Raw genomic sequence first — 10,962 nt, forward strand, 5'->3', positions numbered from 1 at the left:
CCCGCACAAAAAAATACAGAATTATCTTGAAAAATTTCCATTCAAAATCATCTGTTCACCAGCTGGATTATATTTCACATATTTTCTCAGTAGATCTGAATAATAAAACGATTTTATTTAAAAATCAATCTTAAATAACTGTGCAAAAACCCACTGAAGCCTGTATTTTTTTTCTTACTTGATATCAAGAAATTTCCCCATTTTATGCAAATGCTATAAAAAATATCTAAAAAAATTGTTAACTTGGTTTAAAATGGGTTAAGTTTATCCAACTTTTACATTTTTTTATATGGCTATATGAGGTAAATTTACATTGGTTTTTTTATAATATCTTCAGTTGATTATTTAATTTATTTCATATTGCAATGCAACTTTTGGTTTTTATCCATCATAACTTTTTATAGTGTAATAAGGGAGTTGTCTTATCTTTATTGCACATAAAATCAACAACAACAAAAAAACATATTTTATATTCTCTTTTAAAGTTAAGTATTGTCGTTCCTTTCATAATTGAATAATGACAATTAATTAATTAATTAATTTACGGAAGTTTCAAACTTGAATGAAAAAACATAAATATCTATATCGACTGATCATTTTTTAAAATCGTGATCAAAATTCATGCATAAACATTACGCGCACCTCGTTGCTCGAGGGTGACGAGAAGGTTTCGCACTTAACGAGTAATTCTCGTCAGTCACTGGCTGAGTCAGATAGCCGTCGTATGAAATGAGGTGATGTGTGAGGACTCGCTCCACCGCAGCCTCATTTCAACCCTCCATCATAGCACTTCTCTCTGATTGGTCCGTGTCAAGAAGCCTGCGATATTACTTGCCTCACCACGGTCACTCGCTGGTTATGTCAATAAAAAGCCGCAAATTCCACTAAAAGTCAGATTTCTTATTTTCCGACAGTTTCCAGTAAATGCTGTATTTTCTCGCATATAAGCCGCATTTTTAATTAAAAAAAACGATGACTGATTCGAGGGTACGGCTTATATGCGCACGAATTAGACTTGAAACGCACGAAACTGCAAGGTGACAAAAACTAAACGGCATAATGCAAGATAATGTGGCGATTTATTCCAAAATAGAGAAAAGATAAACAGATAAAATGGTAAACAAAATTTATTTTGACGTCTATGAAAGAAATTCAAGGAAAAAATAAAGCGTATCTTGCATAAAACATGAAAAAAAACTCACTTGTGCCGGTACACGGTCGATTGGTCGCCGGTCGATTGGTCGCCGGTCGATTGGTCGCCGGTCTTTTGGTCGCCCGGAAGGTTATTGATAATTACCATTTAAATCGTTGCTCAAATTCCCTAAATACAAACTGCGAATGACTATTTAGTCATACTTAATGCCCTAGTAATTATTAGGCTAAAGAAAAGCTCCAAATTTCCCAGACTTTTATTGTTTTTTGTTGGAGAACTTGTTAAGACCCTGACTGACGTAGATTCTTAAAGGGACAATGCATGTACATACAAACTCTTCTACACTCACACGTCGGCTCAGTGAAACTGCTCTTGGCCATTGTTGGCTTTTATTGATGCATAGACCGTGTTGTTTTACCTTGTTTTGTCGCCGGTCTTTTGGTCGTCGCTCTTTTGGTCGCCCGTTGTCGCGGTCCGGGCGACCAAAAGACCGCGACCAAAAGACCGCGACCAAAAGACCGGCGACCAATCGACCGCACACGGAAACTGCAGGGTGACAAAATCTAAACGCCATAATGCAAGATAATGCGGCCATTTATTCCAAAATAAAGAAATGATAAACAGATAAAATGCTAAACCAAATTAATTTTGACGTCTATGAATTAAATTCAAGGAAAAAGTAAACCGTATCTTGCATAAAACATGAAAAAACTCACTTGTGCCTGCCATTGCTCGCTCAGGGCGCCGACATCTTACCTATTAATGACAAACTAGACTGCTATGGACACACTTCCTGGTTGTACTGGTCACATGACTCCCTTTTTGAATTTGTCTACATGCAGGCAACACGCTTTCGGAATGTGCAATCCAGCAGACGATCCTTTCGATTCATAAAGTATCTCAGAAATACCTCGTGCGATGATTTTTTAAAAAAGATTTTCCCTTCAAAATAACACATTTGTACTCCCTATTAAAACCACGAATATGGAGGTGAAAATTGTGAATCAGGGGGCGGCTTATACGTGAGAAATTTTAAAATTCAACCATTTTAAGACTATTTTTAGGGTCGGCTTATACGTGGAGGAGGCTTATATGCGAGAAAATATGGTTCTTTACCATTTTAAGGCAATTTTAAGGGTCAGCTTATACGTGGAGGAGGCTTATATGCGAGAAAATATGGTTCTTCACCATTTTAAGGCAATTTTAAGGGTCGGCTGATACGTGGAGGAGGCTTATATGCGAGAAAATATGGTTCTTCACCATTTCAAGGCCATTTTAAGGGTCGGCTTATACGTGGAGGAGGCTTATATTCGAGAAAATATGGTTCTTTACCATTTTAAGGCAATTTTAAGGGTCGGCTTATACGTGGAGGAGGCTTATATGCGAGAAAATATGGTTCTTCACCATTTTAAGGCAATTTTAAGGGTCAGCTTATACGTGGAGGAGGCTTATATGCGAGAAAATATGGTTCTTCACCATTTTAAGGCAATTTTAAGGGTCGGCTTATACGTGGAGGAGGCTCATATTCGAGAAAATATGGTTCTTCACCATTTTAAGGCCATTTTAAGGGTCAGCTTATACGTGGAGGAGGCTTATATTCGAGAAAATATGGTTCTTCACCATTTTAAGGCAATTTTAAGGGTCGGCTTATACGTGGAGGAGGCTTCTATGCGAGAAAATATGGTTCTTCACCATTTTAAGGCAATTTTAAGGGTCGGCTTATACGTGGAGGAGGCTTATATGCGAGAAAATATGGTTCTTTTCCCTCTGGGTCCTTCCCTGCCACATTCTCCAGGTTACAATGGAATTCCGCCTCGTATCTTAAATTGACATGCCTGCAAGATAAGTTTGGAATTTCCCAAAGGTAGCAAGTGTCGATCAAAAACATGCGGGTGTGCATGGGTGTGCTGTCACCCGTGTTTTTTCGAGGGGTTCCCCCTAATTATTTGGCATGGTGGCAAATTGATGTAATGATCCGTCTAGATAAGATACGAACTGGTCTTCATTCATCAAGGGGGGGGGGGGGGGGGGGGGGGCGTTATCAGCTCCGGGCCGACCCAAACCCACCGTGACCCGTTAGCAGGGGCATGCCGAAATAGCCGTGCCTGGGAGCGGCCATCTTGGAGAAAAGGCTAAGGAGTGAATGTTAGATAGGCGCTATCTCCGCGCAAATGATTCCCGCTTGGCCCCTCCTCTTTACGTGATGGCAGATGACTGTGTTCGCGTCAGGCTGTGGTTGGCCTCTCCTTCGCTAGGAATGGAGTGATGCTAGATGCGGGTAGACAGCATCGCCTCGTGCATGCTTAGAATCAGTCTGCACCCCCGCGTACGCCGTCCGGGACGGGCACGGAGCTGTCCGTGTTTTGACGTGGGATTGCCTAGAACGGGGGTGTCAGACTCGGGTTGATTCGCGGGCCGTGTTAACGTCAACTCGATTTCATGTGGGCCGGACCATTTTAGATATAATATTTAGATTTTTTAAAATAAATGCATTAAAAGAACTGGATTAAAAGCCCTGAATATTCAGTTATTTTATAGATCTAAAACAATGTTTATTTTAGCTTTTTTAAAATATATTTTTAGATTATACAAAATGATTTTTGAACTAAAAACACAGAAAAAATGATTAAAAAAATGACAATTATTGATTTAAAAGGGGGAAAATCAGGAAATTGAATATACATCTATACTCTTCATTTTATATTTGATCCTAAAACAGAAAGTCAGCACTCATGATTTACTTTCCCGGGCCACACAAAATGATGCGGCTAAAATAAACATTGTTTTAGAGCTATAAAAAAACTGAATATTCAGGACTTTTAATCCATTTATTAAAAAAAAATCTAAATATTATATCTAAAATGGTCCGGCCCACGTGAAATCAAGTTGACGTTAAAGCGGCCCGCGAACCAACCCGAGTTTGACACCCTTGCAAAAGCCCCTGGCTATGATTGGTTGTCTGTCTCCTTGTGCCCTGCGATTGGCTGCCCACCCTCTGGCCTGAAGTCAGCTGGGATAGGCTCCAGCACCCCATGAGGATGAACTGCTTCAGAAAATGAATGAAAAAAAATATCCTAACTGGCAATGCGCCGGGGCACTTTCTGTACCGCTTATCCTCACAAGGGTCGCAGGGGGTGCTGGAGCCTATTCCGGCTGAGTTTGGTCTCCAGGTGCAGGACGCCCTGAATCGGTGGCCAGCCAATCGCAGGGCACACAGAGACAAAGGACAACCAATCATAGCTAGGGGCAATCTAGAGTCTTCAACCAGCTAGCTTAGCATGCATGTTTTTGGGGATATGGGAGGAAACAGGAGTACCTAGAGAAAATCCACGCAAGCCCGGGGACAACAAACAAACTCCACACAGTGAGGACTCACCTGGGATCAAACCCAGAACTGTAAGACCGACACGCTAAACCAAATGTGTCAAAGTGGTGGCCCGGGGGCAAAATCTGGCCCGCCGCATCATTTTGTGTGGCCCGAGAAAGTAAATCATGAGTGCCGACTTTCCGTTTTAGGATCAAATTAAAATGAAGAGTACAGATGTATATTACATTTCCTGATTTTCCCCCTTTTAAATCAATAATTGTCATTTTTTAATTTTTTTTTCTGTATTTTTAGTTCAAAAATCATTTTGTAAAATCAAAAAAAAAAAAAAAGCTAAAATAAACATTGTTTTAGATCTATAAAAAACTGAATATTCAGATTTTAATCCAGTTCTTTTAATCCATTTATTTAAAAAAAATCTAAATATTATATCTAAAATGGTCCGGCCCACGTGAAATCAAGTTGACGTTAAAGCGGCCCGCGAACCAACCCGAGTCCGACACCCTTGATTTAGAGTCTTCAACCAGCTAGCTTAGCATGCATGTTTTTGGGATATGGGAGGAAACAGGAGTACCCAGAGAAAATCCACGCAAGCCCGGGGACAGCATGCAAACTCCACACAGTGAGGACTCAACTGGGATCGAACCCAGAACTGTGAGGCCGACACGCTAACCACTCGTCCGCCTATTAATAGTTTGAATTCATAGATATATATCAGTGCAAAGAAAATACAACTTTATCCAGCATCCCGTCTTTGTCTAGTTCTTCTTTACAAGTTCCCACGAGTGTGACTCAGTGCGAAACGTCTCCCAGTAAAAAATAGGAAGAATTAAAGGGTCGAAAGAGCCCCCATGTGTGGCTTTGTTGGGGAATGTGAAGTAGGAGTCAGCCTAATCTCCAGTACCCACGCTAGACTGGCTCCTGTCTGCCTGGACGCCATGTCCCTATCTCTGTCTTTCATTTCAGCCTGTCAAGTCCTATCTGGACGGCTGCTGCGGCTACCGCCGTCGTTGCCTCGCGTCCAGGCCGGGGAGTACAACAAACACACCCGCACATGCACCGCTGCCAAATTCGGATACCGAGCTGGTTCTCACGAGACCCGAGTTCAATTTCAGGCAAAAATATAACACGGCATTTCGTAGAAAAAACAACTTTTTGTCACGCAGACACACTCAAAAATAAAGTTTTATCTAGCCTTGCACTAAACTTAATTCTAATTTTGTTTTAAATTTTGATACCTTTCTTCTCCCATGTTGGTATTGGCCCCGCCTCCACCCTGACTTTCACATGCAAACCTATAGAGCAGGGGTGTCAGACTCGGGTTAGTTTGCGGGCCGCTTTAACGTCAACTTGATTTCACGTGGGCCGGACCATTTTAGATATAATATTTAGATTTTTTTTTTAAATGAATATTCAGTTTTTTGTAACAAGGCTTATTTTAGCTTTTTTTTAAATATATTTTTAGATTTTACAAAATGATTTTTGAACTAAAAACAGAAAAAAAATATTAAAAAATTACAATTATTGATTTAAAAGGGGGAAAATCAGGAAATTTAATATACATCTATACTCTTCATTTTAATTTGATCCTAAAACAGAAAGTCAGCACTCATGATTTACTTTCCCGGGCCACACAAAATGATGCGGCGGGCCAGATTTGGCCCCCGGGCCGCCACTTTGACACCTGTGGTATAGGGCATCCAAACTGAATTATTTTGTCAGTCTATCAGTCAAAATCAATCACAGGAAGTGAAAATAAACAGAAAAAACTACACTAAATATGTGTAACCATTAGAAAAAAACTCACTCTGCACATTTGATGCATTTTAGTACTAACTGAAACTGCATTGTGTGTCATCAAACGTAGAATAATTATAATCAATGCTTTAAATTATATTGTATTTTAAGGGTGTTGAAAGGTAGCCAGATTTGGCCCCTGAGCTGCCACTTTGACCCACGTGCTATACAGGGTTGTTTTTTGTCTTTCCTTTAAAATATTCCCAAAATGATGCACACAAATGTCCTCACAACAGGATAACGCACCACCATTTGCCAACGATAAGTAGTATATACTCCTCTCGTATTAGCGATTGCTCCGCCATTCGCACTGGCTAACGGGAGAAAAATACATGCAAAAAAATGCAAGGCTCCGCCCAGTGCTCGCAGAGACATTACAAAGAGGGAGTTGCGACGGGAAAGACAGCGACCATGATGTTCTTATGAACATCCTCTTGCGTCGGCTGTCTGCTCGTATATCAAAATTTGTCTCGTATTTCAACATAAATATTTGCTCAAAATTTTACTCGTATCTCAAATTGCTCGTATGTCGGGGCACTCGTATGTCGAGGTGTTACTGTACTTTTTTGCCAGGAATATATTCACAAAAAAGCCCACAACACTCGGATTAAAGAACTATACTGCGTTTCATGATGTAAAATCCTATTGTAAAGCAACCTTTGACCTTTGACCTTCAAGGTGGTGTGAGAAATTGTGCAATGTGTGCTGGAAGTACAGGCAATGCAGACACAGGTGGTCGCTAGCTCTTGAGTAACTTCAGTTTATTTGAGATAAGATTTGTGAGAAAATCGGAAAAAAACAGATTCACACTTGATTTGCTCATTTCCATTTGGTTTTGCACCAGAATTCATTTGATGCTCGTTATGTCCCACTTTATGGATTATAATATGATGCATTACATTTGATTTTTGTTGCATAAATGTGTGTGTGGCACTCGAGCTCAAGGTCCGTTGCTAGTATTTCCTAACATTACTATCAGTTTTGTGGGCGTGTCCCTGCTAGTTCCAGGGGTAATGTGTATAGCCGGTGTTATCAATGTTAGTGATCATTTTTTTAAATTAACATTAAAGCAGCTGCAGCAGGGTTATGAATAGTAATCTGGCAAAATTATGGTGCAATAACTGTAAAAGATTATTCCTTTTTAAAGCAGATTTTTTGGGGACTATAGGTTGAATCATAATATGAAATAATTCATCTCTGTAGTGGAGATTAGCACTATTTGCATTTAATTGAATTATCCATATAACGTGATTAAATTGATGTATGCATATTTTTTGTTACTTAACTTACTTATACTTTGTTGTCCCCTTTTCTGCATTTTCAAAACGGGCAGATTTCATTTGTAACAAATTACAATTAAAATAATTTCAGCAAAATACATTTGAAAACGTCCATTTATACATACAAATACAATAATACCTTGAGATATGAGTTTTCTCGGGGTACTCCGCTTTCCTCCCACATTCCAAAGACATGCATGCTAGGCTAATTTAGCACTCTAAATTGCCCCTAGGTATAAGTGTGAGCGTGAATGGTTGCTTGTGTCCTCATGCCCTTGTGATTGGCTGGCCACTAATTCAGGGTGTCCACCTTCTCTGGCCCAAAGTCAGCTGGGATAGGCTCCAGCACCCCCCGCGACCCTAGTGAGGATAAAGCGGTTGAGAAAATGAGATGAGATGAGATTTTAGAGGCAAAAGTTTGCTTGGAATTTTTCTCGTATCTCAAATTTCTCGTATGTTGCGACACTCGTATGTCGAGGCACTCTAACTGTAAATAAGTGCTCTCCTGGTGCAGGAACGCCTTGAGTGCAATGCACAAGTCAACCACAGGGGAGCAGTATCGACTTTCTCTGCAGTAATATGGACATTATCTGCAGTGCGTCTTCCTTAATTGGCATTTTTTCAAGATTTGATCAATAATTATAAGAAAAACAACATAATGATGATCATACTACTAGCAATAATATTATTACTGATGAATTGCTAGATGCATGTCAATCAGAAATGTTCTCAGACTTTTACTAAAGTACTATTAGCACTGCATTTTTTTATTTTGCATATTAATACTTGCACTAAAACACCATAACTTTATTTTTTTACCTCACTTCATTTTTATTATATATACATCTTTTCGTGACTATTTATTTATCCATGCACTTTAGAGTGAAGCTTTAAATCTCATTGTACTTGTATAATGACAATACTAAAGGCATTCAATACGTCTTTTATTATTATTAGTATTAGTATTATTATCATTATTCTTAGTAGTATTATCATTATAATTATTCTCATTATTATTATTAGCATTATTCTTATTATTATTACTATTATTATTTTTATTATTATTATTATTACTATTATTATTATTATTATTATTATTTTTATTATTATTGTTATTATTAGTATTATTATTGTTATTATTATTTTACAATGCTACGCAAGCAGAGCATGAAACAGAAGATATTTAATTTTTTTCTGCGCATGTGTCTAAAATGAATATGCATTTTTACAGACCATTTTATCAAATTTACACACTTACATATGACCTTTTAGGTTCTAATAATAATATGAAATAAAATCCTGCCATTACTTTTCAACACTCTTAAAATACAATATAATTTAAAGCATTGATTATAATTATTCTACGTTTGATGACACACAATGCACTTTCAGTTGGTATTAAAATGCATCAAATGTGCAGAGTGAGTTTTTTCTTAATGGTTACACACATTTAGTGTAGTTTTTCCTGTTTATTTTCACTTCCTGTGAATTTTGACTCATAGACTGACAAAATAATTCAGTTTGGATGCCCTATACCACAGGTGTCAAAGTGGCGGCCCGGGGGCCAAATCTGGCCCGCCGCATCATTTTGTGTGGCCCGGGAAAGTAAATCATGCGTGCCGACTTTCTGTTTTAGGATCAAATTAAAATGAAGATTATAGATGTATATAAAATTTCCTGATTTTCCCCCTTTTAAATCAATAATTGTAATTATTAATCATTTTTTTCTGTGTTTTTAGCTCAAAAATCATTTTGTAAAATCAAAAAATATATTTAAAAAAAAGCTAAAATAAACAATGTTTTAGATCTATAAAAACTGAATATTCAGGGATTTTAATCCAGTCCTTTCAATCCATTTATTAAAAAAAAATCGTGAAACCGAGTTGACGTTAATGCGGCCCGCAAACCAACCCGAGTCTGACACCCTTGCCCTATACTGTGTACATTGTCTTCCCCTATTCCCCAGGTCTTATTAAGCACAGTTTAGTATGTATGTATATGTGTGTGTGTTTGTATGTGTGTGTGTGTGTGTGTGTGTGTGTGTGTGTGTGTGTGTGTGTGTGTGTGTATGCAAATAGCTCCACCCTTATTACGTTTGACCTCTACAAGACAATGATTGATGTGCGGTCCTCATGCTTGGCTACAGACTTCATACTTTGTCAAGCCAGATGGGGTCAAGTGGATTTGGTTCTGTATGTTACCAAATTATACATAGATATCTATATATATATTTATATATATATATATATATATATATATATATATATATATATATATATATATATATATTTTACTCTTTCTGAGAATGTGTGTGTGTGTGTGTGTGTTTGTCCGTTAACATCAGTCAAAATGGAGACAACAACGTACATCCGGTTTGAATGCGGTTTTGAACCAAAAATGGCAAATGCATACCTGTCAACCTCTACTGATAACTGCCCTTATAAATGATTATGATTCCCCTTACAAACCCGTATAAGGGCAGTTACAAACCCCAAAAAACCTTACAAACACCGTACGAGTCGTACGGTGTTTGTAAGGTTTTTGGGGGGTTTGTAAGGGGAATCATAATCATTTATAAGGGCAGTTATCGGCAGAGGTTGACAGGTATGCAAATGTACGGTTCTAGGATCTTACCATGCTCGATTTCTGAATTTGGGCTCCAGTTTTTCAAAAAAATCTATTTTTCTAACTAGTAGTCGCATTTTTAAGGTCAAAAAGTTCAACTTTGGGCTCGTTTTTTTCGGTATGTGGGATTTTTAGTCAAAAATTACTTTGTTTTAAAGCACCATGAAGACGCAAAGATTTTAAGCCTATCTTTCTCCAGGATTTTGATGCACATAGCTAAGAATCGATAAAAACCTTCGATTTTGGACACTCGACTGTATTCTCCGAAACAATGTATTACCAAGTTCGGGACCTTCCATGAGACAGTGACCATGATGTTCTTATGAGCATCCTCTCGCGTCCGCTGTCTGCTCGTAAATCAAAATTCATCTCGTATCTCAAGATAAATATTTCCCCCAAATTTTACTCCTATCTCAAATTGCTCGTATGTCGGGGCACTCATATGTCGAGGTACCACTGTACTGATTCCATTTGACCTCCGGGGTTTCTAGCGACCTTTCTTATGCTGAGACGGTCCTGAGCGCGGGTCAACTTCGCAGTTGGCGATGAAGAAATAACGAATCACGCTAAACGAGGATGAGATGACTTCACGCTTTCTGACTGGCTAATGAAACTATTAATTGAATAAATGCAGAATGTTGTTTTGACTTCAGTGGCCCATGAAATGAGTGACTGTGCACTGTGTATATTTGCACGTGAGTACGTTTGTGCAGCTGCCCTTGCCTGCCTGCAATTGCTTGGTGTGTGCGTAAGTGTGTATGTGTATGTGTGTGTGTGTGTGT

The sequence above is a fragment of the Stigmatopora argus genome, chromosome 1 (assembly GCF_051989625.1).
Source record: "Stigmatopora argus isolate UIUO_Sarg chromosome 1, RoL_Sarg_1.0, whole genome shotgun sequence".
Taxonomy (NCBI): Eukaryota; Metazoa; Chordata; class Actinopteri; order Syngnathiformes; family Syngnathidae; genus Stigmatopora; species Stigmatopora argus.